The 27079-nt window shown below is 46.9% G+C and overlaps 1 long non-coding RNA gene and 2 pseudogenes across 1 annotated transcript in view; 2 read left to right on the top strand and 1 right to left on the bottom strand.

The window, feature by feature from the left end:
- LOC138994967 (uncharacterized) overlaps positions 1-21523 on the bottom strand; it is a 29893-nt gene extending 8370 nt beyond the window's left edge. Inside the window, exon 1 of the long non-coding RNA XR_011468502.1 lies at positions 21452-21523. This is a non-coding gene — a long non-coding RNA (uncharacterized lncRNA). The remainder of the gene's footprint in view (positions 1-21451) is intronic.
- Positions 5431-5524, top strand: LOC138995286 (small nucleolar RNA U3; annotated as a pseudogene).
- On the top strand, positions 6213-7950 carry LOC138994664 (DNA polymerase lambda-like; annotated as a pseudogene).
- Positions 21524-27079: the final 5556 nt, after the last annotated feature.

Genomic DNA, 27079 nt, shown 5'->3' with positions numbered 1-27079 from the left:
ACACACACACAAAGATGGAAGACAGCCACGTGAAGACAGAGGCAGAGATTGGAGTCATCCAACCACAGTCATCTCCCTTTATCTGCGGGATATGTTCTAAGATCCCCAGTGGATGCCTGAAACCAAGGATAGTATCAAACCCTCTCTGTGCTGTTTCTTTCCTATACATACAGACCTATGGCAAAGTTTAGCTTATAAATTAGGCACACTAAGAGATGAACAACAGCTACTAATAATAAACAACAATCCTATATAATAAAAGCCCAGCGACCAAAACGGCAGAACGACTAGAATGACCAGAGACCAGAACTACAGGCCCCTCGCCCAGGCTGGCCCTGCCCCGCAGCGGGGACCCCTACCCCAATCGGGGGCGTGGCCAGCCTGCAATCCCCCCGGCAGCTCCTTGCCCAGGCCGGGGACCCCCACCCTGATTGGGGGTGGGGCCAGCCTGCAAACCTCTCATGGCCCCTCGCCCTGGCCAGCCCCTCCCCCCAGCGGGGACCCCCCCATCCTGATCTGGGGCCCCCCATCAGGGCAGGCCAGCTGGCCCTCACCCATGCACCAGGCCTCTATCCTATATAATAAAAGGGCAATATGCAAATTGACCCTAACGGCAAACAACCAGAATGACCGCTAGACCAATCACTATGAGGCACACTGACCACCTCTTGGTCCCTTTCCCTGGACGGCAGGCTTTGACTGCCTTATGGCGAACGGGGAACCAGGGTTGGGTGGCGGGAGATGTGGGTAGCACCAGGCGAAGGCCCCTGCCCTGCCAGTTGCCCCACACACAGAGGGCGACCCATGGTGGGGCGGGGTCAGCAAGTGGGTGGGAACAGCTTATCTCTCGGTCTCTTCCCCTGGCTGTCAGGCATCGATCACCTGATGGTGAATGGGGAACCGGGGGTGGGTGGTGGCAGGTGGCGGGGCTGGCTGCGGGCTGCTGGGAAAGATGGCCCTGATCACAGGCCAGGCTTGGGGACCATACCCGTGCATGAATTTTGTGCGTCGGGCCTCTAGTTATACTATAATAAAAGTGACGTGAATGTGGCATTATTAAGTAAAACAAAGGTTACCCGAACACAATCACTGCGATACCGAGACAGTGAACCTGATAATATGGATTCCAGACTTCTGGCCTCCAGAACTGTGAAGGAATAAATTACTCGATTTGTGGTGATTGGTTATGGCAGCCCTAGGGAGCTACTATGGTTCCTCTGGAGCATTGCTGTGAGGGAAAAACTCAGTTTTCTACCTTCCTCTATAGGAATAATCCAGGCTTCCCTGCTGTGTGTTTCTCCCCTGTGAGTCTCCTTTACTGCTCACATACACTTTCCTTGCAGTCACCAGATGTGTGGGGATTTTCCCCCACAATAAGCACATTTCTGTGACACCAGCTGGGTATCCTACAATTTAATTCAGTTCTGATACCATCTGTCCAGAGATCCTGCAGATTAAGGGCTCAGCCCCACAAGACTGCTTCCGCCCCCCCCCCCCCCCCCAGATATGCACAGACACACTGTAGATGCCACTTGGAAGCCAAGGGCATCACTGGTGCTTCTGACCTGCAGGCTATAGGTCAGGGGTTCCACTGACCCCCTCCCTAGGTTCAGTTAATTTGCTGGAGCGGCTCACAGCACTCAGTTAATCTGTGTTCACTGCTGTATAGTATTCCACTGTAAAACGAGATAGATATTAGGTGGTGTTTAAGAGCATGGCCATGGGGCCAGACTTCCAGGGTTCAAACTCTAGCTCTGCCACTTACTACTAGTTCTGTGATGTTGGGTATATTACTTAACCTCTCTCTGCCTCAGTTTCCTCATATCCAAAATGGGGCTAATGATAGCTAATGAAGATTAAATAATTTAGTAGGCATAAAGCATTTAAAACATGCCCAGTGCATCATTATACAGTCAGAGAGCCGGCTCTCATTGTTATATATTTACTAGAGCAGCTGCCGCCAACCTTTTGAATCTCACGAACCACCAGTGGTCCGTGGATCACCGGTTTGTGATCACTGCTCCAAAGATTTCCTTAAACCAGCGGCCGCCAACCTTTCAGACCTCACAGACCACCAGTTGGTGACCGCTGTACTAGAGGCCCAGTGCACGAATTCGTGCATGGGTGGGGTCTGGCTGGCTGGCCCCAATGGGGGCCAATTGGGCCAGGCCAGTGGAGGGAAGGGGCGGGGCAGGGGACACTGGCGGTGGGTGGAGAGCGGGACTGAAGTGGGATGGTGGAGCAGGTGAGCAGGCGGCGCCAGGCTAAGGTGGGTGTGAGTGAGGGCCCCGGACCGCCCCACCGGTCACCATCTGTGGGTCAACCGGCGTGGTGATCAGTGAGCGGTTGGTGCCAGGTCAAGGTAGGTGTGAGTGGGGGCCCCGATCGCCCCGCCGGTTGCTCCACAGATCAGCCCTGATCGCCAGCCAGGCCTAGGGACCCGACCTGTGCATGAATTTCGTGCACCAGACCTCTAGTACATACATAAAAAATAGGGCCCCACCGGATGAAGAACACAATACACAAGGTCTGCCTGCTACCAGCCCTAGACCTACAGCTTTCCTGGCTCTTGGGATTTGCTAAAGTTGCTGTCCGTCGTGCCTGGCATTTGCCGAGTGCTCCCTATGTGATAGGTGCTCTACATACATGACCTTGTGCAATTTCACAGCAAGCCCACGAAATAGGGTTATTCGCAGAATCTTGATTCAAACAGGCAGTCGGATACCAGAAGTCTCTTGCTGTTGACCGGGGCCTCCTACAGGGCTGCCATGTGAGGTGGCGCGGCCTGCACGTTGCACAACTCTAGGAGGTACCGTTTGCACGGACTACAATGCAACGGCGCCCCTTGGGGTTGTGCGGTGCCGTGGCCCTGGCCCTCTGCTAAGTCAGAGCCAAAAGAAAAATGCTTTCTGCCTATTTGACAGGCTGAGAGGGGTGGACTCCACTACCCACTGCGGGCCTATCTGCTCTGGATTTATAGGCCTTTCTTGAGGTCATGGTTCTTCATATTTTAAAAGGCTATTGGCACGGGAGCCCTCCCACCTACATAAACATTTGTTTAGGGAAGGAGAGCCCAGCACGGGCCCTGCGGGCTGACACCAGCCATGTAAGGGCACCGACTCAGCTGCTGCTCCTGGCTTTCCCCGTGGCCACCGCAGACTTATTGAGCAATATATTACGAGTGCGCCTCACTCTGATGATGTGTTATGGATAAATCATTAAGGAGGCAGCTCACTGCGGTGATGTATTGGTGTAATAGATCATCAGAGTGAAGTCTTCTGCCGACATACGGGCTGGCTCAAAGGGTGGTGTCATTCAGGGAAGAATTAGCCCAGCAGCAGATCTGGCTTAATTACAGGATAAAAGGTCTGTGAATGATAGGCTGAAGGCTGCGGCACCGGCATTTTGATTCCTGATGTAAAAATATAATTGGGCTTCCTGAGAGAATTTTTGATTATTTTCAAACAGCCTTCTGCTTTATCCCAACAGCACGACCTGCCCCGTGGCTGCGGGGCTGTCTCATATCGGGGAGGATCTCCAGGCCCTGTCCACATCTGAATGATTGTCCTCCTTCCAATTAGTAGGTCACAGAACGAGTTAAAGGAGATAAAACCCAGGAGGCCTGCCTTTAAGTTCTTCAGAATGATGTCCTTAGCAGCCAGACCATCGGAATGGAGTGATTTATTCAAATCATCATTAACGGGGGGGCGTGGTTCTCGTCTAGGTCCTCGTGCATGTGTGGAGAAGAGGGGGCTGTCTGGTGAACATGTGTGCGTGTGTCTGAGGACATCAGCATCTTAGGGACAATAATAATCACCCTGTTTATCAGACACTTAACATTGTGCTAAAGGCTCTGCATGTATTATTTAGTCTCATTGAATCCCTACGACACCATTGTGAGACAGGCATTACTATTACTATTATTGTCATTTTCCAGCTGAGAAAACCAGCCAGGAGCTGGCATGATTGGCCAGGTTGTACAGCCGCTCTTGGCAGAGCCAGTGAGCCTGATGCGGGGGTGACTCTTATGATCTTCCCTTCCCACCTCTAGGTCCCCCCTTCGTTTGACGACCCTAACCCAGCCTTCTGTGAACTGCAGGCCTCAGTGTGCACAGTTAAAGATATGTTTGCTGAAAAATCTCTTATTTTGTCTTAAGACACATAAATCAAACTTCAAGTATTAGTAGGCTCCCAAATTTGGTCTGAGTCCATTATTTCTTGAGAAACTTGTAGGACAAGACTTCTTAGCAATGACAGGCTAAACTCTTTGAACCAACTCTCCTACTGGAAACAACTATAAAAGCTGCATAAAATATTTTTTGAAATCTTCTAAAATAATATGAAATTGCTGACAAGACAGTAAGAAATGACTAGGTCAACAGGCGAAGGAATAGGAACCAGAGAGGGGAATGAGCAGAGGCTGCTTTTGCCCCGAGGGCTACTGATCCCACGCTGTTCAGCCTGCTGGGAAGAGAAGGCAGAATGGAAGCCAGGAGCCAGCCCAGGGAGGGAGGTCCTCGCTACAGTCAGCTGGGGCCCCCGGGCTACATCCTCGGAAGAGGGTGGCCTGGAAGTGGAGCAGCCTTCATGCAGAATTACAGCCCAGGTTCTGATGACCCAGCCTGTCCTGGTGCAGGAAACAGCAGGCTTTGGACTTGGGTTAGGGTGGGCCCAGGCTGGTATGGCTCCATTAGGGAAGCAGATCTCTGAGCACAGGTGCTTTCACATTAGGCCTCAGATTATTCCTATAAATAAAATGAATAAAACTCTAGGGCAGGGAGACTTCCTTTTTAATCAGAGGAGCTGTGAACTCAAGAGGGGGTACAAGTTTCCAATGTTTTTTCTCTCTCTGTCCTCCCACCTCTTGGTCCTGGACACGGGCACTGTTCTGAGAAGTGTGCAGCAGACTTGGGGCAAATATTTTTAAATAACATATTGAACAAAGGATTCATATCCAGAATATGTAAAGAACTTTCAAAACACAACAGTAAGAAAACAACCCAACTTGAAAATGCACAAGAGACTTGAACAATTCATTAAAAAGGATATATGCAGATGGCAAAAAAGTATATGAAAAAATGTTTAAAGTCATTAGCCATTAGGATAATGGTCCCCATTTTATAGAGAAAGCATTCAGTCTTCTACCATTAAGCATAATGTTAGATGGAAGTATTTTGTCGATACTCTTTACAAGTTGAAGAGGTTTCCTTCTATTTTTCTGAGAGTGTTTTTTAAAATTATGAATAGGTGTTGAATTTTATCACTTTTTTGTATCAGTTGGTGTTATCCTCTGATTTTTCTTTATTTTGTTAATATGAAAAATTATATTGATAATTTTTAAAATATTGAACCAGTCTTGCACTCCTATAATAAACCTCTCTTGGTCTTGATGGCTAAGTCTTTTCATACAATGTTTAATTATCTTTGCCTAAGACTATACTTTCAGGGATCATTTCTATAGTTCGTTAATTATCTTTGCCATTATTCTTAAATGTTTCTTACACCTATATTCATGAGGGATAGTGGTCTTTCGTTTTCTTTTTTGCAATATGTTTGTCCTTATGACAATACCACACAGTCTTGTTTGGCAGAAGGACAGACAAGCACATTACAAAAAATGAAAAATAAAAAAAGTCTTGTAACTTCCTAGTAAGTTTTGAAATTAAAAAAATGTGAGTTCTTTAACTTTGTTGTTTTCAAGATTTATTTTAGATATTTTGGGGCCCTTAAATTATTTCCATATGAAATTAGAATCAGCTTTTCAATTTCTGAAAAAACAGTAATTGGAATTTAGATAGGTATTGTGTTGAATCTGCAGGGTCACTTGTTTTTGTAAGGCCCGTAAATTCAGAATGATTTTTAGATTTTGAAATTTTTGAAATGCTATTAGAAGAAGAATAGTATTTTATGTCAAGTGAAAATTATATACAATTCAAATTTCCAAGTGTATAAAGTGTTATTGGAACAGAAACAAAACAAAACAAAACAAAACAAAAAACACCTGGATGATAGTCAACAATAACCAGGCACACAAGGAAACCCACTCCAGGCGTGAAAACCAGCAAAAGCAGGCAACAGAACGGGATCTACAGAGACTTAAGATATTGAAACCATCAGACCACAAACAATAAATGGCATTTCTTTCTTATTATGTTTAAATTTGAAAAAAAAAAAAAAAAAAAGCTTGAAGCTATCTGCAGAGAACAGAAAACAATAAAAAAGAAGCTGTTCTTCATCCGCTCTCATTGGCTGCCCTGCTAAAAAGCCTGGGATCCAGCCATACCTCCATGGGCCCCAGGGGCATCTTGAAGGCATTTCCCAAGCAGAAGAAAATCCATGCCAATCCATCATTAAAAGCACTTGCAGAGATTCCCAAGAGGGAAGACAGAGAAGAGGCAAGAGTGGCTGAGTTCCCTGAGGGCCCATGTTGTGCCCACTGTCATCGGGCGAGCCCAGGCAGAACTCTTTGAGAAGCAGATTGTCCAACATGGTGGCCAAATAGACTCTGCTCAGGCCCCCGGGGTCACTCACATGGTGGTGAATGATGGCATGGACTGTGAGCGAGCCCCCTGCCCCCTTAGACTGCCCTCAGGTGCTCAGCTGGAAAAGTCAGCCTGGCTGAGCTTGTGCCTGCAGGAGAGAAGGCTAGTGGACACACCAGGATTCAGCATCTTCATACCCAACAGGTACCTGAACCAACCACAGCTCAGTAAGGCAGACCAGGACTCTTCAGCCGGAGCCTGTGCCGCTCTGCTCAGGACAACCTACTTCCACTAGACCTGTATCTCCTCCCCAGAGGACAGAAGCTCCAAGCACCCAAGCCCCAGCTGGCTCTGATGATGAAACCAGTGATGGGAAAGAGACCCAAGTTAGCACAGCTGATTTGGAAGCCCTGATCAGTGGCCACTACCCCATCCCCCCTAAGGGAGATGGTGAGCCTAGCCCAGCCTCTGAGGGTCTGGATAGATGGGTCTGTGCACAGCCTTTGAGGCAGAAGGTGACCAACCACAACAGCCACATCACAGAAAAGCTGGAAGTGCTGGCCAAAGCCTACAATGTTCAGGGAGACGAGTGGAGGGCCCGTGGCTAAGCCAAGGCCACCGATGCCCTTAGGAGCTTCTACAAGCCGGTCACCTCCTACCAGGAAGCCTAGAGTGTCCCTGGGGTTGGGAAACGGATGGCAGAGAAGACTGTAGCGACCCTAGAAAGTGGACATCTGCGGAAGCTGGACCACATCAGTGACAGCATGCCTGTCTGGGAACTCTTCTCTAATATTTGGGGAGCTGGAACCCAAACTGTCCAGCTTTCCGGAGCTTAGAAAATATCCGCAACCAGGCCTCCCCAACTACCCAGCAGGCCATCGGCCTGAAGCATTACCATGACTTTCTGGAACGCATGCCCAGGGAGGAGGCTACCGAGATTGAGCAGACAGGTCCGGGAATCAGCTCAGGCCTTCAACCCTGGGCCGTTGTGTGTGGCGTTCCTACCGATGGGGAAAAGCAACCTGTGGTGATGTGGACGTGCGGTCACTCACCCGGATGGCCGGTCTCACCAGGGCTTCCTGGACAGCCTGTGGCAGCGAGGGCTCCTCACTGATGACTTGGTGAGCCAGGAGGAAAATAGTCAGCAGCAGAAGTACCTGGGCGTGTGCCGGCTCCCAGGACCAGGGCTGGGTTATTCCTGGTACGGCACCGACGACTGGACCATCATTGTCCTCTACAGTGAGTTTGCGTGCGCCCTGCTCTACTTTACCGGCTCTGCCCACTTCAACCTGCTCCATGTGGGCTCTGGGCAGACCAAGGGCATGAGCTTGCCCTCAGCACAGCTGTGGTGTGGGACACCAGAGGTCTCAAGGTGGGGCCTGGCCGAGTGCTTCCCACCCCCACTGAGAAGGATGTCTTCAGGCTCCTAGGCTTCCCCTACGGAGAACCAGCTGAGCGGGACTGGTGACCTGACCCATGGTTGAGGCACCCACTGGACCAGCTGCCCTACCTGGCCATCCAGTACTCACCACTTCAATCACCAGCTCTCTGGGCCCGAGGAAAAGGGCCAGCCTGGCTCCCAGGGTCTGCTATGCTCTGTCCCGACAAGAGCAGACTGCGCTCCCTTCTCCTACACAGCTGCTCTTGGTAGAGGTTTGCACGTGGCCCATTGCCTCACTTTAAGCAGGAACAGGTGGCTGGTATAAAGCTAGTTCCTGTGCTGAAGGTCCAGGCATCCCCTTTCTCTACCCCTGCTGTGGGCAAACTACGGCCCGTTTGAAATGAATAAAACTAAAAAAAAAAAAGACCGTACCCTTTTATGTAATGATGTTTACTTTGAATTTATATTAGTTCACACAAACACCCCATCCATGCTTTTGTTCCGGCCCTCCGGTCCAGTTTAAGAACCCATTGTGGCCCTCGAGTCAAAAAGTTTGCCCACCCCTGGTAGCTGCTGGGGGTGGGATGGGGCTGCTGGGGGAGAGGCAAGCAGCTCTGGCCCAGCATTACCCAAGATCCTTTGGAGCAGAATGAACCACTCCATGTGTTCCCTCTACCCACCCCACTTCCTGTGCAGCTGGACGTGTTGGGAGAGGGTGCCCCAGGCTCTGTGATGACAGCATTGGAAGACCCAGGGGCCTAGTAAAGTGCATTTCACATTCAAGCTTCCTGGGGTCTGTGAGCTGCTGTAGCCCCTGCCTGCCTTCTTCCACCCAAGTGGGCCTGGAGAGGGGAGCTGAATGGGAATGCAGAAATACAAGTTAACTGCTCTTCATATAGGCCAGGCCTGAGTCAGCTCCTGAACTCAGAAGGACACCGGTGGACATTAAAAGGGAGACTTTGGGGCTCCAGTGGCGCAATCGGTTAGCGCGCGGTACTTATAAAAGGGAGACTTCATGAAGTCAGGCATTTAGGGGTGCCTGTTTATCCATCAGCATCTCCTGTGGGCCCTGCCCTAGGACAGGCTATCTGGGAACATGAGCAAAAGTGGCAAAGACCAGCTCGGTTGGCGTGGCTCAGTGGTTGAGCGTCTACCTATGAACCTGGAGGTCACGGTACGATTCCCGGTCAAGGGCACATGCCCGGGTTGTTGGCTATACCCCAGTGTGGGGCGTGCAGGAGGCAGCCGATCAATGATTCTCTCTCATCATTGATGTCTCTATCTCTCTCTCCCTCTGCCTTCCTCTCTGAAATCAATAAAAATATATTTTGTAAAAAAGAAGCTGTTACAGGATAAATATGCAGCTATCTAGCCACCGTTCTCCCCTTCCAGCCCACCCTCCTCTCCCCCAAAAGAAGAGAGAAATTCTGGGCAGCAGAATTGCATGTGGAAATCTCACTTGTCTTGGTGTTAGGCAAGCTAGAAAAGACATTGTTCTAGCTGCAATATGTTTATTTTCAACAAAGCATGTCAGTCATAGAATTTCCTTTTGGCTTTTATTTGTGAGTTTATAAAACTACTAGAGGCCTGGTGCACGAATTCGTGCACAGGTGGGGTCCCTCTGGGTGGCCTGCAGGGATTGGGCTGAACCCTGTAGTCAAAGGCTGCCTACAGCTCCTACCTGCCATTCCCGCTCATCCCGGCCCCACTGTGCCTGCCGCGGGCTTGTGCCCAGTCAGTCACAATCCGGAGAGGTTCGCGCTGCACTTGCCAGCCATGAGCCCTGCATCTGGCGCCCTCCCAAGGGGAGTGGCCTGCAGGATCGGGCTGAAACCGCTCTCCGACATCCCCCGTGGGGTCTCAGATTGTGAGAGGGTGCAGACCAGGCTGAGGGACCCCACTGGTGCATGATCGGGCCTGGGAGGGGTCTCGGGAGGGCTCCAGGGCATGTCTGGCCCATCTCACTCAGTCCCGATCAGCCAGACCCCAGCAGCAAGCTAACCTACTGGTTGGAGCATCTGCCCCCTGGTGGTCAGTGCCCATCATGGCGACTGGTTCACCAGTTGACTGTCTGCCCCCTGGTGGTCAGTGCACATCATAGCAAGTGGTTGAGCAGCCTTAGCATATCATTAGCATATTACACTTTGATTGTTCAGTTGTTCTGCTTTTCAGTCTATTTGCATAGTACCCTTTTATTATATAGGATAATTTGAATTTTATTATTAACGTGGAAGTAAGAAATACTTTTAGACAAATTGACTAAAAGATCTTAAAAATAGACAACAGGCAATATACCACACCCCTATCCTGCAAAAGTGGGGGGTATTCAGCTTCCCATTTAGAAATTATCATAGAAAACATTAAGTTTAATACATAAGTCTTAAAATCTGAAATATAAGGGGCTATGATGTATAGATGACATTGTTAAAAATCTTTAGGATATCGGAGTATAATGTCCTAGTTAAAAACAGGCTCTCCCTCAGACAGACCAGGTTGGGGTTCGAGCTCTAACACTTAAAACATTTTGTAATTTTAGGCAAATCATGTAACTTCTCAGAGCCTCAATTTGCTCATCTGCAGAATGGGAATAAGAATAGCACTGCATGCCCTGGCTGATTTGGCTCAGTGGATGGAGTGTCGGCCTGCGGACTGAAGGGTCCCAGGTTTGATTCCAGTCAAGGGCACATGCCTGGGTTGCTGGCTCGATCCCCAGTGGGGGGTGTGCAGGAGACAGCTGATCAATGATGCTCTCTCATCGTTGATGTTTCTGTCTCCCTCTCCCTTCCTCTCTGAAATCAACAAAAATATATTTAAAAAAAACAACAGCACTGCACCTGCTTCAAGGGGTTGTCCGAGTCAACAGAGATCCTGGATACAGAGAGCTTTGCATTCGGCTGACACATGAAACTTGCTTATTGTGACTTTGCTTCTTGGAGCAGCATTATAGCATCCAGATGAAATTGGCATCTGTATTTTGTTTGCATTAAAATACAGGAAGGCTTTATGTAAAGAGCTTGATTCCCTATGTGTAACTAGTCAGAAAAACTCTCTTCTAGCTAAAAGTTGATGAGACTTGGTTCCTAAGGACTGACCCCAGGCTGCTGGGGCTCAGCCATATACAGCAAGCCTTTGGGTAAAGAAGCCACTTATTTCGGCCTCCAAAATCAAGGCCATCTCCTTGTGAAGGGTAGAAATCGAGGTGAGAAAAGATTGATAATCCTGCATTGCAGACTTTATTAAAGATGTCCAGATTACAAATTGGACTGTCTGTCAATCAATCAGCCTGTTTCCTGCATTTTTCTCTGTCATCTGCTAAAAATATTCCTGTGCAACGCTGAGCCCCTGTAGACATCATAAATGCTAATCTCTCTTCCTTTCCTTTTTGAAGGACGAGCTTGGCCATGCTCCCTTAGTAGAGGTCCCTGGATTTGTCCTTGTCTTGCTATTATTTAAAAATTTCCCAAGTCAGATGATTTCAAGTGAGGAAAAAGGGCGCATGAGTGGAAGTCACCAATGAAGTGTGGTTCAGGCTGCATTCCTTTTTCCTTGGGTAATTTTCTTGAACCCTGGTGAGAAGGGACAGGTTGAAAACAACCAAACTGAAGATCCTATATAATAAAGAGCTAATATGCTAATTAGACCAAACAGCAGAACAACCGTCCGGACAAAGCTGGGGCTGTGAGGGCCGAGCTCCTTGCACGAATTTCATGCATCGGGCCTCTAGTAGATCAATAAAAGGCTTTACTGATGATTGGTAGGTTGCTGTTCAATTGTTGGGGTTCCTTGCGTCAAGGAACCAAGTCAGCATCATTTGAGTTTCTCAGGATCCCTGCTTGAGCTTGGGGGATGCCTTTCCAGGTTGGGTCCCTGGAAAAGACTCTGAGATGGAGAGCTGCATGCAAAATTTTAATTAGGAGTGGAAGCGGGCAAGGAAAGTAGGGCTGAGTGGAGAGAAGATGTTCCCTAATGCGGTTGCCATAGAGACCTCAGCTAATTGTGCAGGGAGCTCTGCAAGTGGATGGCCCTTCATAGTTGTCCCAAGGTATGTGAGCTGGGCCTTTGCATCCTCCCATCAGCCAGTCATGGGCCAGAGCCCTCCCTGGGAGGGGATGTATCTTGGTTAAAGCAATGTCCAGTGAGGGATGAAGCTCTGAGCCAACAGCAGCTGATATTCTCAGCAGCTGGGGGACTGGTGAGTGGCCCTGAAGAGTAGGAACTTGGCAGACAGTATCCATGATACACCATCCTCTGAGCTCCTCAGATTCACTTGCTTCTCATAGTAAGCTTGCCCCCTCTCTACTGGCTTCTCTAGGATTGTGGATTGTTTTCTAGGGAAATTGGTAAGAGACAGGCTAGTGGGACAGACTATGGCTCCTGATCTCAAGACTCTGATTATCAATATGCCCCTTCCCCATCACTTGAACTAGATTCTTCTTACCCTGGGCCAGTGTTTCTGTTGGTCTAAGTGGCTGTTTGGTGGGATGACCCGGACTCTCATTCATGAGGCTTCTGACCTTTGGCTACCACGCACTTTTCAAGCCTTGGCTGCTATACCTGTCCATGTATTGTTAAAACTGGGTATGAAAACACCAAGAAATGCCCCCAGTGGATCATCTGGGTGCCAAATGTGTTCTTCTCTGTCTCCGAGTACCAGCAGCCATTGCTCACACTGACATGCACTGAGCTGACTCCTCTCAGATTTTCTCCTCCTCGGTCAGCTGGCCGCAAGGGACCCCTCATGCAGCCATAGGTGTGAGGAGAGGGCTGGGGTAACACTGGAGTGTGACATGGGCGTCAGGGCTAACTGTTCCGGCAGCTCACTTGTGCTGATCTTGAACGTACCACCCCCATCTTACGGCGGATCTCCGCTGGTCCTGCCTGCCCTTGTGACTGGGTGGATCTGACAAAAACCAGCTCATGATGGGCAGCTCTGGTTGCCTGGCCACTTGGTATCACTTGGTCAGAAACTTCATCTGCACCAGGGTCCTGCAGCATCTGGGAGCTGCTTTTCAACTGGTGTGTAGTTTTTCCTGCAGATGTTAAGCCTGGCTTCAGAACCATAGGGGTCGAGAATATTCTCTTTCTGGGCCTTGCCAGCAACTCCATGTTGTGTCTTTTCCCACCACAGATACCTCTGATTCCATCGAGCCTGCCAGGTCATTCAGCTCAAATGGACTGAGACAGATGTGCACGTTTATGACCATTGTAAGGAAATGAAGTAGCTCACTGGCAAAATTCCCAGAGGGAGAATCTGATTGGCCTGTGTTGGGCCATCTGTTCCCTCCTGGCCAATCAGCTGTGACCAGGAGGCTGGGTGTGGACTGGGCATTTTAGCTCTAGTATGCCTGCTTCTGTTCTTCTCTCCATTCCCTTCCCCTATGTTTATTGACACAACTGCGTCATGCAGCCAGCAGGTGTGTGGGGAGAAGAGCGTGGTGGACACGTAGAGGAAAGGGCCTTGAAGGCAGACAAACAGGATTTGAAATGACTGTGATGTTCAGTGGGTCCCTTATCTCTGAGGCTGGTTCCTCACTTTAGTTAAGAGCTGTGAAGAGAAAGGGCCTTATGGATGCAGAGTACCAAGTACATGCTTGGCACGAAGTAGGTCTTCAACGCCCCTTGATCATGAAGTGCAAGCTCAGGTTTCTCGTTCAAGATTGTGCCCCTGGGACATTCTGGTGTGGGGACCTTGGAGCTGCCACAGCACAGGCCATGCTACTACAGAAGCCATTGACAAAGGCCTCCTCCTTGCCCTCCCCGCTGGGCTGACAGGACCAGGCACGGTCCATGGAGCGCTGTCTTCACTATGGGGGCTCCTCAAATCTTCCTCGTGACCTTGGAGTTCAGCCCCCCAGGGCACTTCCTCGCAGGCCTAGCCTTCCCACTCAGACCCACCTCCCCTCGCCACAGGCTTCTCCACAAACCCACTTGGATGTGCACTAATGCCATTATCTTCCCGAAATTAAAATCAAGCCTCAACTTATAATGTTTCACGGAGAGGGAATTGGGGTTATATATTCCTGCGTTGAGCCGTATTCTATTTCAGTCATAGCATTTAATTATGATTGGTATGTTAGTGCCCACCGGAGCATAACAAATTGTCATTATGTTATTCTGCTGAGTCTAATTTAATTGGCAAGTTGTCACAAAAGCAATTATCCGTCATTTATTTTGTTGCCATAACCACATCTAGAGGAGCACCTGCTGTCTGCGAGGAGCAATGCGCCACAGTCTCTCGGCCCTGGCTCCGAGCCACTTAGCTGACACAAAGACATTGCTTCCCCTTCTGATTTAAAAATATGTTCCTCATTTCCCACTGCGGTCTCAGGAAGCCTCCTGGGGGAGCCTCAAAGTGCCAAAGAAAATCCACGGGCTGGGGAGTCGCCTGGGACCCCACCAGGAGGCGGGGGTCAGTTCTGCTCTGTCGGGGTGTGAGTGGGAGGCGGCGGGAAGCAGGCCCCGTGGAGGGTCCGGGCCCTGCCTGGGTCAGGCTTTGCTCTCTCAGCTGTTTCAGCTGCCACCTCAGTGATGGAATCATAAATATTTGTTGCTCTTTTCTCCTGAGGCACACGGCGCACTCGCTCCCCGGGAAGCAGGACTGTTTGGCCGTTTCACCGAGAGGGAACCCGAGGACCTGGGGACTGAGGCCCACAGTCCCCAGGGAAGTCTGGGAAGAAGCCAGGACTACAGTGAAGATCTGCAAAGCTTTCCCCATCGGAACAAGCATGTGCAAGCAAAACCGAGTCCCAGACTGTGCCCCTGGTGCAGTAGGACATAGCTCAGGGCCCTGTTTCACATGGACACATCTGTGATCGGGGCCGGGAGAGGAAAAAGGGAGGGAAGAGCCACCATGCCTGCCCACATTAGAGGGACTGAGACAGGAACGGCCCACTTTGCCAGGAGCCTCTGATTCCAAAGTCTTTGGGAGGCTCTGTGAGCCCCCTCCTACCTAGCCACCTCCCCACCTCCCTGTGCGTGAATATTCCCCACACTCAAGATCAATATGACTTTTGTGAGTGAGGAAGCAGAGGCAAGCAAAGGGATTTTTTTCCCTTCCCCGAAAGGGGGAGGCAGTCATTCCTAAGGGAAGATGCGGCCTGTAGGTCTGTCTCTGTCCTGCGGGCTGGAAGCAGGTGCAAAAATGACTAATCCTGTTCTGGCTTCCATGATGCTCTTGGTGGCAGAGTCCACAAAAGACTCGTTAAAAACAAAAACAAAACCCCAAACAATAACCACTAGACTGCAAGTGGAAGAAAGAACCAGGCCTTTAAATCAAGCAGCTTTTCCCTTGGGGCCAGTCAGCTCTAATTCCCAGGCTACCTATTTGGGGACACTGGAAAATTACCCGCTTCCTGAACACAGGCAGATCATTTCTTGTAACTCTTTTTTTCTTTTTTAGAAATCTCTCATTGTCATTGCTGACTAAAAATAAACTAGGGATGTGTGAGGTTCCTTCCTCCGGGACCAGCATTCTCCCTCAGGAATGTTCCCCATGACTGGGGAGAAGTCGTTCTTGCCACCACGAAGGCCCCCGTAGAAAAATGGTCAGGATCCCTGATCCTTGTGGGAGGCCCCGCTGAGTCTCAGGGGCGAGAACTTATATAGTTGATAGCAGAGCAGGGTAGAGGTTAATGGGCAGGGAGCGGGCAGTGCACAGGGCCTGCTGGGCTCGTTTGCGGGAGAGGGTGGTACCTGATTCCAAGTGAGCGTGTAAATGAGCTTGAACTCTCTGGAAAGTTAGGTTGGCAAAATGGGGCAAGAGCCATGAAAAATGCCCATCGCCTCTGACCCAGGAATTTCGCTGAGGATAAGCAAATTGCTTCAAGAACAGAAGAAAGATGTTTGCTTTGGTGTTATTTATCATCGCAAAAGCAAAATCTGTGCTGAGAGCGAAGTGACTTGGAGCGCGTGGCTCTAAGCCCAGGGATGTTGATAGAGTTTGCTTTGTGTTTTCTGGGAGGGAAGCTGGGTCACGAGGCATTCTTGATGCAGTTTCACAAAGTAAGCACTTATGGAGCACCATAAACGATGGAGCTAGCTTATGTGTGTATATAAATACAGACGGGACGGTCCCTCCTTGGGCTAGTTTCTTATTTCTGCTATAACAAATTTACCTCCAGTTTAGTGGCTTAAACAATACCTATTTATTATCATATAGTTCTCAGGTCAGAAGTCTGGAATGGGTCTGACTGGGCTAAAATCAATATATCAGCAGGACTGTGTTCCCTTCTGGAAGCTCTAGGGGAGAAACTGTTTCCTGGCCTTTTCCAGCATCGAGAGCCTGCCCGCATTCCTTGGCTTGTTGCCTCCTTCCTCCATCTTTAAAGCCGAATCCTTCTCACAGTGCATCTCTCTGACCTTCTTTCGTAGCCACAGCTCTCTCTGCCTCTCCTCTCCTGTCTCCCTGTTCCACTGTTAGGGACCCATGTGATGGCATTGGGCTCATCCGGATTATGGAGGATGACCTCCTTATTGTAAGGTTGGTCGGCAACCTTAATTCCCCTTTACCATTTAATGCAACACACAGGTTCGGGGGATCAGGACATGGGCATCTTTTGGTGATGGCGGGGCATTATTCTGCAAACCACACTCCAGACCAGGAGCTTACCATTTAGCGAGACAGACATGTGAACACATCTTTGGAGTGTATGGCAGCGTGCCATGACCAGCCTGCAAGATCTGGGGAGGCAGCACGCGTATTCATAACAATCCAGAAATTCCTCGCTGGGAAGCTAGTTGTTGTCTCACTCGGTTTCCCTCCTCCTCCCAACACCAACTCTCTGCTGTGGTCAGTTTAGCCTCCCGCTGTTCCATAACCACCATCCGCTCTTTTCCAGTCCCACCCCTTTGCCCATTGCTGCCCCTACCTGGCTGCCCTTGTTTCCTCTTACTCCCTACCCAAACCCCACCCACCTATCAACATCAAGATCAAGTCCCTTGTTCCCCATGATTCTTCCCTGAGCCCCTCCCCTGGGACTTCTCTCACACTTATATTCTCAGTTACACAGCGGTCTACTGCCCTGTGCTTAGTAGTTGCTCTCGTGCGCTATTGTTTTAACTTTAGTGTGTTCTTATGTCTCTGGTTTTTAATCACCCTGACATCAGGGATCATGTGCTATAAATCTTCTGTCACCCCCATAGCGCCTGGAATGGTGGTGACAAAGAAAAGTCTGCTAAATTGTTCCAGCCACTCTTTGGATAAATGGAGCACTCTCATCCCAGGGAATGGACATGTGCTCTGAAGTGAGTCCTGTTAAAAAGAAACCCTCAGCTAGAGGGGGAGTCTGACAGGCAAACCGTGGCTTATGATATGACAAGACAAGGCTAGAATAGAATCATACATAGGAAGGCTTCTAGGTCAGCCTGTGGGTGGATCAAGGAAGGCTTTCAGAGGAAGTGATGTTTGAGCTGAGTTTTGAAGAATGAGTAGGAGTGAGCTAGATAAAGGGACGTGGAGAAGGGTTCTATTCCAAGAGGAGGCGGAACATGTAAAGCAGAAAAAATAAATTGAATTCTGGAAAAGCTACTACCTCTTTCTCTATCAGATGAGAGTATTATCGATGCTAAATGCTGTCCAACCTCATTTTCCTGGCTTCCCAGCACGAATAGGACAGAATCTCTTTTCTGTTTGACAGTCACTGGGTGCTTTTTCTTAGTCCCACACCTTTGCCCATGAACTTGGAAAAAAACAGTGAAAGCTGACATTCACAAGTGAAACTGATAGGGAAAGGATAAAAATGACCAAGTCCCATTCAGTCAAAAGACTAATGATACTACCTATGACAGACGATAATTAATATCCTTAATGTATAACCTGATAAGGAAAAGACAAAACTTAAAAAAAAAATGGACAAAGGATATGAACAAGCATTTTACAGATGAGAGAATACAAATGGCCAATAAGCATATGAAAAGACACTCAACCCTACCTGCAGTCAGGGAAATGAGAAATCAAACAACAATTAATACCATTTTCACTCATCAGATTGGCAAAAATTAAAGATGGATAAGTGTGTTGTCAAGCGGGTGGGTAAACAGGACCTGTCACACATTGCTGATAAGTTTGTGAATTGCTAAACCCTTTTGGGAAAGTAATTTCAAGGTGGCTGTTAGAAGTAAAAATGAACACATCCTTTGATTCCAATTTTGAGAATGTATCCTATAGAAATAACGACATCAGTATAACACATATACTATATATATACACACACACAATTATATATATAATATTGTATATACAATAATATATATATTCTTATAAGATTGGCCCTATTTATATTAGCAAAAGCTGGATCCAATCAGAATGGTCCATCAATAGGGGAATGTTGAATAAATTATACGATTAGAGAATGTTATAGAACAATATTATATCGGATATTATGGAGGTATTAAAGAATTTGATCCATGTATCTTGACTGGGACGAATCCCCATGGTACCATAATATAATGTTAAGTAGCAAGAGTGATGTTAAAGCTTGTGACAGGGAGGGGGAAACGTAAAGGGGAATGGTTTATATATTTAAATGATCGGAAAAAAGGTATAGAAGGCGATCTGTACTTTCGGATCTTAACACTGATTACCTCAACTGACTGGAATTGAAGGAAAGACAGTTACTTAAAAATTCTGCATTGTTTGACTTGTTACAATGAGCACAAATGACTTTTGTCATTGCAAATATTAATAACATTTTTTTTAAAAAAGTACTGAAGAAACAGTTCAGCAGGGTCTCGGAGTTAAGGGGTTGAGAAATAATCCGTGTGGGCAGGTTCCTGAGCTCAGGCCTACGCGTTCCTCCTGGCCTCTCTTCTATTCAAACGAGCTAATTAAACAAACGTGAGATAGTTTTCATTTCCTTGGTTAAGTGCATTTAGATCCTGGGATAAAACAGCATCATTTACATATGTAGTGACCCTCTCTTTATATCAGTGAACTCCCATAATAAATTAATTAGAGCCATTCAATCCCAACCTGCTTCCCTCGAGACAGCCTTTCTTTGGGTGCACGCAGCTGTCTGAACCGGGCTCGGGGCGAGGTGTATTGTCAAGGCTTCTGCTCGCGAGCAGCTGGGTGAGCCCCGTGTCAGCTCCCCTGCATGGGAAGTTGTTTGAGCACTTTCTGCACGTCTCCAGCACATCTCCAAGGCTCAACTAGTTAAATATCTGCCCGATTGACCAAGGGGAATGCCATTTGCATCTCAGCCCCCTGCTTCTTAGCCACACTGGCAGAAACCCTTTCTTCTGAACCTGAGTTACTTCAGAGGTCACCCTCCCACCGTCACCATGGCAACTCCCCTCAGGGCATGACATGCGGCTCAGGAAAAGAGTTGGAAACTTACCAGGGGGCCCCAGGAGAAAGGCACTTTCACAGAGAGAGAGAGATTTCAAAGTCTGGGACTATTGGGTTGCTATATGGGGCACTTTATATAGGATACGTTATTTCTGGAAAAGTTGTTCCAGGTCATTTTTTGGGGGGTAAAATTTTGTAATTTTATTTTAAACACACAGCGGAGTTCCCTATATTGAGAACCCTGTTGTGAATGCTTTTGTGAGGCGAATAAAAACCCCTATTATCCGTTTAGTGCAAGCAGAGGTGTTCGGATGGCCAGTTGTTTGAAGTTGGGCACATCAGTGTTTTGGGGTTTGGAAGGTGGGAGATAGCTGTCTGGGTGAGAGTGGGGAGGGATCACTTGGAGTAATGCTTTAAGTGGTCCTTGGATGTTGTCTTAAGGTTGAGTTCTACCAAAAGGAAAGCCTGGCCAAGTATCTGTGTGCAAAGTGATTTATAAATATTGGGGAGATATTTTAGATTTGTAAAGGAACAGCATTACTGTTCATAGGAAAAATAGACAATCAGCAAGGTTCTAGAAACTGGAGCAACATTGTCATCCAGTTGATAACCTAATTGATATTGTAGAACACTATCCTGAATGATGGCAGAGATAACCTTTTCGAGTGCACAGGGATCTTCACCAAGACTGACCATATACTGGGCAATAAAACAAGAATTGATAAATTTAAAGGATTAACACAATATAGAGTACGTTATCTGACCATGATTAAATTAAAGTAGATTTTAATAATAGGAGGTATCAAAAATATCTTCCCAATATTTGGTAATTAAACACTTAGATAATCCTTGGGTCAAAGAAGAAATCACAAATATTTTGAGGTGGGTGATAATGAAAGCAACTTATTAGAAAATCTGAGATTCAACTAAAACACAGTTTATACAGAAATAAGAAAGGTTTCAAATGAAGGACTTAAGCCTCTTTGAGAAGAAAAATAAAAGCAAAATAAACTAAAAAAAAGTAGAAGGGAGAAATTGTAAAGATGAGTACAGAAATTAATATAATAGAAAAATAAATGGCAGATCAAATTAATGAAAACAGAAGCCATTTACAAAATAATAAATAAAAGTAATAAACCTCTAGCTAGAATGATCAAGAAAAACAGTGAGCAGACACAAACCACCAATACCAAATATGAAAGAGTCAATGTCATTATACAGCCTATAGACATTAAAATGATAATAAGGAAATAATAGGAACAAATTTATGTCAATAAATTCAACAACTTAAGAGAGATGTATTAATTTCTTCAAAGACACAAATGACCAAAACTGGTTCAAGAAGAAATGGGAAATTCAAATAAACTTATTTCTAATAAAGAAGTTAAATTAATAATCTGAAAAACCTTCCTATAATGAAAACTCAAAAGCCCACACAGCTTCATTGGTGATCTCAATAGAAAAATGTAGTTGAAAAAAAATTATTTATTATAGATACACTCAGCAAACTATGACTTAGAAGGAAACTCCCTGAACCTGATAAAACGCACTTAAGGAAAACCTATAGCAGGCATCATGCTTTATGGTGAAACATTGAGTATTTCCTCCCTAAGATTGGCACGGATGAATGCTCTCACCACATCTACTCAACATTGCACTGAAGGTTCTAGCAGGTGCAAAAAGGCAAAGCAAACAAACAAAAGGGAAAACACGCACACAGATGGAAAGTTAGAAAGAAGCCATCTTTGTTCACAGATGACATGATTCTTTTACATAGAAAAGCATAAGGAAAGTTATAAGAACTCATAAGTGAGTTTAGAAAGCTTTCAGTATACAAAGTCTATTACGTACAAAAATAAATTGTATATCTGTATACTACCAACAAACAATTAGAAACTGAAATCTTTAAAACTGTCATCTACAACAGCATCAAAGATATTAAATACATTGGGATATATTTGATGAAAGATGTGCAAGACACCAACAATTTTTAAAAGTTGTTGAGAGAAATAAAGATCTAAATAAATGGAAGATAGATGATGTTTGCTATGGACTAAGTTGTGTCCCCCCTAAAATTCATGTGTTGAAACCCTAACCCCCTAGTGTGCCTATATTTGTAGGTGGAGCCTCCTAGGAAGTAGTGAAGATAAAATGAGCTCATCACGGTGGAGCTCTGATCCAATGGGATTGGTGTCCAAATGGGAAGAGACATTGGAGTGTGCTCTCCTTCTTCCTCGTGTGCACACAGAGAGACGGCCGCTGTTTACAGTCTGCGAGAAAAGGCCCCAGGTGGAAACCTACCTTGCTGGTACCTTGATCTTGGGCTTCCCAGCCTCCTGCTATTGTCTGAGCCATCCAGTCTATGGCATCTTGTTATGGCAGCTCAAACGGATCAACACAATGTTCCTGGATTAGAAGACTCAGTATTGTTAAGATGTCAGTTCAACCCAGATTGATCTATAGATGCAACACGATCCTAATTAAAATCCCAGAAGACATTTTTATAGAAATGAGCAAGCTGTTTCTAAAATTTATGTAAAAAATTCAAAGGTCCTAGAATAGCCAAAACAACTTTGGAAAAAAAAAAGTTGGAAAACTTATATGATCCGATTTTAAGACCTTACTATATGGTCACAGTAAGCCATACAGTGTGGGACTGGTGTAAAGGTAGCCATGTAGGTCAATGGAACATAACAGAAAGCCTGGAACTAGACTAATCCGTATGAGACCCACTGATTCTCGACCAAGCTGCCGAAGCATGTTAGGATCGAGAACTTTTACTTACCAAAGGCCACAGTCACAAGAGTGTAAGTCAGAATCCAGCCAGGGGACAGAATTTATACCAATAAAGTGAACAGGGAAATTTAACACAAAGAACTATTATAATATAAACAAAGGCGATTCACTATTTAAAAAGGAAAAAAAAAAGAATGCTAAGTTATAATAATGGTAGACACTGCAGGAAGCTGAGCTATTTACTTTTCCCAGGACTGGGGGAAGAGTGAACAAGGAAGGAGCTTAAAAAGTTAGAGGGGGAGCCCTGCAGGGCTGAGATCCAGATCTCTGAGGACAGGGCATGGCCACCACCCTGTCTGCTACTCCGCGGACAAAGGAAATGGATGGAGAGTCCTCGCCCCCAGTGAACAGTAAGGGCAGCCCACCTGTGTGGTAACACAGCCAGGGTCCCTGTACACAGCTCCATTTGCCGCTCCATGCAAAAATAGAATAACAGAAGAAAAAAAATACCTCTTTCTCATCCAGCCTTGCAGTGAGCCTCCAGTATCTTCCACTGACAAAGCATATTATCAAGCCAGCTGGCAAAGGAGAAATATCATCTGAGTCACAAAGTTCCAGAGTCACAAAGCAAAGCAGAGCGAGGTAGTAAATTTACAACTGGAACAAGGCGAAGAGGCACCCGCGGAGAGGGGAAGAAACTGTTTGCCGTATGCATCTCTGTCAAAGGACTCATACACAGGACATATAAGGAACACCTCCAAATCAGTAAAGCAAAAAGACAGACAACCCAACAGAAATGAGCGAAGGACTTGTACAGGCGCATTGCAAAATAACATTTCTGAATAGCCAATAAATATCCTAAAATGGCCTCCTGGAAATGCAAATTCAAACTACAGTGTGATTGTACATTGACCTTGTATCCAGTGACTTTGGCAAATTACTTATTAATTCTAAAGCATCCTCGATATCTTTTTTTATTTTCTATGTGCCCAATTATGTTGACTGTGAATAATGGCATTATGCTTCATGCATTTTGAAACTCTGTTGTTAGGTGTATAAATATTTATGATTATTATGTCCTCTTGATGAATTTACTCCTTTATTATTATGAAATGACCCTTCTCTTATCCCTGGTAATATTCCTGCTCTGAAATCTACTTTGTCTGATAGTTTAGAGCAACTCTTGCTTTCTTTTGCTTAGTGTTAGCGTGGTATATCTTTTTCCCTCCTTTTAAGTTTAACTTATTTGCTCTTTATACTTGAAGTAGATTCCTTAGAAAAAGCATTTGGTTGTGTCTTGCTTTCCTATCCGATCTGACAATCTCTGCCTTTTAATTGGGGGTGTTAAATGATGTGGTTAGGTTTAAATACACTATTTTGCTATTTGATTTCTATTTGTGCCATCTAGTCTTTGTCCTTTATGTCTATGTTAATGCTTTCTTTTGTATTAAATAAATACTCTTTTTTATTATTTCATGCATCACCTTTATTGACTTATTAGCTAAATCTCTTTGCTTTGTTCTTTTAGTGGATGCTTCAAGATTTGGAATGTACACCTTTAATTTATCACAATGTGCCTTCAAGAAATATTACACCACTTCACATATGGTGTAAGAACATAATAACACTGTGCTCCCACTTCTCCCCTCCTGGCCTGTGTGCTATTATTGTCATACAGTTTACTCCTGTATATATTCGAAGCTCTACAATGCATGGTTATTTTTTGTTATTTTTGCTTTAAACTATCAATTAGCTTTTATAAAATTTAAGTACTAATAAAATAAGACTTTTCTATTTATCCACATATTTACTATTTCTGGGGCTCATCCTTCCTTTGTGTAAATCCAGATTTTCTTTTGGTATAATTTTCATTCTGCCTGAAGGACCTACTTCAAGATTTTATTGTATTGGTGTTTGCTGCTGACGACTTCTCTCAGCTTTCATACGTCTGTGAAAGTCTTTATTTCATTTTCTTTTTTTCTTTAAATATATTTTATTGATTTTTTACAGAGAGGAAGGGAGAGGGATAGAGAGTTAGAAACATCGATGAGAGAGAAACATCGATCAGCTGCCTCCTGCACACCTCCTACTGGGGATGTGCCCGCAACCAAGGTACATGCCCTTGACTGGAATTGAACCTGGGACCTTTTAGTCCGCAGGCTGACGCTCTATCCACTGAGCCAAACCGGTTAGGGCTTTATTTCATTTTCATTAAAACATTTTTAAAATATGTTTTTATTAATTTCAGAGAGAAGTGAAGAAGGAGAGAGAGATAGAAATATCAGTGATGAGAGAGAATCATTGACTGGCTGTCTCCTGCACGCCCTCCACTGGGAACTGAGCCTGCAACCCTGGCATGTGCCCTGACGAGGAATTGAATCGTGACCTCCTGGTTCATAGGTAGATGCTCAACCACTGAGCATACTGGCTAGGCTTGTTGTTGTTGTTTTTAATTGGTGATGTTTCAGTATGTTTGTAGTTATTGGATATAATCCAGCAAAGTAGGAAAAGTTGATAATACAGGCCAGCACCTCCCCCAACATAACTCTTTTCCCTTTTCTTTATTGCACAGCTTGGAGCATTGATCAATGTGCTTAGTAATTGCTTGTGGTTGATGTTTCTGTGAATGTCTCTGGCATCTATTTCCCCTTTAGGCAAAGTTGTTTCTCTCAAATATGCCCATGGAATTGGATCAGATCCATTTAATGATGAAAATGCTTTGGAAAAAGAAATCCCTTGACTTTTGTCCGTGGGATCTTGTCAGTTATTCCCTCATCACTTAGTTGTAGAGGCGTCAGCTGAATCAATAATAACAGTTATTATTATTGAAAGCTTGCTCTGTGCGTTACATGAATTATCTCCTCAAAGCATCTCTGTGATATACATACTATTAATGATCTCTCTTTAATGATGAAGAAACGAAAGCTTGGCCCTGGCCAGTGTGGCTCAGTTGGTGGGAGCGTGGTCCCCTACACCCAAAGGTTTTGGGCTGGATTCCTGGTGAGGACATATGCCTAATTGAGGGTTCTAGGGGAAGCAACAGATGGATGTTTCTCTCACATCAATGTCTCTCCCTCTCTCTTTCTCTCTCTCAAATTAATAAACATATTCTCGGGTGAAGATTAAAAAGGAAAAAAGAGAGAAAGAAATCGAAGCTTTAGAAGTTAAACCATATATGCCCAGGGTCTGGCAGGCAGTGTATTGTGGGACCAGGTTGGGAACCGGATCCCACACTCTTAACGTGCCGCCCAGACGACTGCCCCCGCTCCGCCCTCCAGAGGGCGCCACGGGCGGAGGTATGGCATCCTCCTTCTGCAAGGCCTGGGGCCTCTGCTCCGAGGATGACCCGCTCTGCCAGGACACAGCCCTTCGCGGCGACCTGCTGCGCGACACCCGGCTGGCTCGGGCAGCAGGGGGCGCTCTTTTGTCACGAGAGGCGGACGAACCGTGGCAGCTCCTGGCCGCAGAGATGCGGAGAGGAAGACAGGGCTCCCGCCCACCCCACGCCCCCAACCTTTCCCCTCCGCGGCGCCTTCCCCCTCAGAGCTTATCTCTGCTGCCATTCGCAAAGCTGTTTCCCGGGAGCAGGAAGAACCTCTCTACGGAGGTTCGCAGAAAACCTCTGCCGCGGGGAAGGGCCCTGGCGAAGGGGTGGATAGAGGTGGGAGGTGCTGGCCCTTGGCTAGCGGGTATTGATATTAAAACACTGGTCTCACTCGTTTATGGATAATAAAGACCATTATAAACTGATGAGCAGAAATAGATACAGAGGCAGAGCAGCATCGAACAGACTGTCAAACTACAGCAGGAAGGCCGGGGAGGGTTGGGGGGCGGGTAAGAGATCAACCAAAGGACTTGCATGCATGCATATAAGCATAACCAATGGACACAAGACACTGGGGGGTTGGGGAGGTCGGGGGAAGGTCAAGGGGGGGGGGGAGACATATGTACTACTCTGTAATATTTTAAGCAATAAAACAAAATTTAAAAAAATACTGGGGCAGAGGGGAGGGGGCCCGCAAGCCGAGGCCCTCCGCTCTGCCCTGGAGTCCAGCCCATCGGTGTGCAGCCGGGCGCCGGGAATGGTGTGCATCTGGTGCGTGGCAGGCACTCAGCAAACACCGGCTTTCTCTCTCGAGTTCCACCTGTGATCCCAACCACCACAACCGCTGAAATGCGAAATCCCCGTTGGGAAAAAGAGTCCCCGGTCTGCAGGGATGCAACAAAGAAAGGGAAGCGCCTCCTGTGACTTTGAAGTGAATGTCACAGGAAGAAGGACGAGGAGGGAGCAGGTGCTGTTCACCCTTCCCCACCCTCCTCTGCGCCCTTCTCCGAAAACCCCACTGGCCATTTGCCGCGCTGATGGCAGGGGACGAACAGCCGGCCCAGGGGAGGCCGGAATAAAAAAGGAAGCCATGTGGTGGGCGCCCGAGCCCTGGCGCCGCCACAGCTGTCAGCTGCGTGTGACTGCTCCTGCCCCGACCAGAGGCGCCCCAGGCCGCAGAGGGAGGGCGGGGACCCAGCTGCTCCCGCTGGGAGCTCCCGCTCCTTAGCTTCTCTGGGACCCACAAGCCCAGATCAGGGAGCGAAGATGAGAGAAGGAGGAGGAACTCGATACTCCCCTTCCTAAATGATTCCAGATTTGGCTTGACTACGTGGCGCCTTTGCCCCTGGCTTACTGATGGGAGTCCCGCTTCTCCAGAGCAGCCTCTCCCGGCATTCCCAGAAGCTGTGGGTGGCAGGAAGCAACCCGTGTCCTGGCCTGGCCCCAGACACACATCTAGCCTTTGATTTGGCAGCACTGCCTTTGTCCCCACCCCCAGCCCTGCTCTGAATCTGCTCAGAACCAGAGGAGCCACACTTCAGGGGCATAGCAAGCCGCCTCCTGCTGCAGATACTTTGCAGTTCCCCTTTGGAAGTAGCCAATCCCAGAGCTGTTCACATGTGTTTAGAGCCGCAAATATTCTACCTGACACCAGCTAAGCCTGGCTGTGCTTCCTGTGGGCTAAACCTAAAGAAACTTAAAAAAGAAAATCCAATGTGTGACAAGTAAGTAGCAATCGCCTACGGAGAAACAGAGCATGAACTAGAGGAAGCAGCCTCACCCTCAAGGGGCTTGGAATCTAGTTGGAGCGATGAGATGCAAACACACAGGAAGAGCAGCCCGGGGAACGGCGTAAGGAAGGGTTTCAC

Source organism: Myotis yumanensis, unplaced genomic scaffold (genome assembly GCF_028538775.1).
Source record: "Myotis yumanensis isolate MYYU_CA2020_CCGP unplaced genomic scaffold, mMyoYum1.0.hap1 SCAF_16, whole genome shotgun sequence".
Classification (NCBI taxonomy): Eukaryota; Metazoa; Chordata; class Mammalia; order Chiroptera; family Vespertilionidae; genus Myotis; species Myotis yumanensis.
The sequence above is the reverse complement of the archived record's forward strand: the minus strand, read 5'-3'. Positions and strand labels throughout refer to the sequence as shown.